Here is a 580-nt window from a genome sequence, read left to right on the forward strand (position 1 = left end):
GACATTGGGGACACTCAGGTCGGGGCACGGGGACAGCCAGGAGAGCTGGGGACATTGGGGACACCGCGGTCAGGGCACAGGGACACTGGGGATAGCTGGGGGACACTCGGGGACACCCAAGGGACAGCCAGGGACACCCCAGTGTCACCCCAGAGACATCCAAGGACATCCAGGGGACACCCAGGGACACCGGTGTCACCCAGCTCAGGGGACAGTAGTGTCACCCCGGGGACACCCGGGAACCCCAGAGCTGCTCAAGGACCCCCAGTGTCACCCCCAATGCCACCCAGGGACACCTGGGGGACCCACAGTGACCTCAGTGCCACCCACCCTCGGAGAGCCCGGTGTCACCCGGGGGCACCCAGGGACCCAAATGTCACCCAAAGAAGCCCAGGGGACCCCGATGTCACCCCAGTGTCACCCAGGGGACCCACAGGGACACCCAGGGACCCCCCCATTGTTCCTGTTGTGACCCCCCCCGTTTTTGGGGTGTCCCCCCCTCACGTTGACCACGAGGAAGTTCCAGGTTTTGTCATCGAAGGCGGCGGCCTGGGGGTCCTGGGGGGGCAGGGGGGGTCAC

The sequence above is a fragment of the Geospiza fortis genome, unplaced genomic scaffold (genome assembly GCF_000277835.1).
Source record: "Geospiza fortis unplaced genomic scaffold, GeoFor_1.0 scaffold6132, whole genome shotgun sequence".
In the NCBI taxonomy this organism is placed as follows: domain Eukaryota; kingdom Metazoa; phylum Chordata; class Aves; order Passeriformes; family Thraupidae; genus Geospiza; species Geospiza fortis.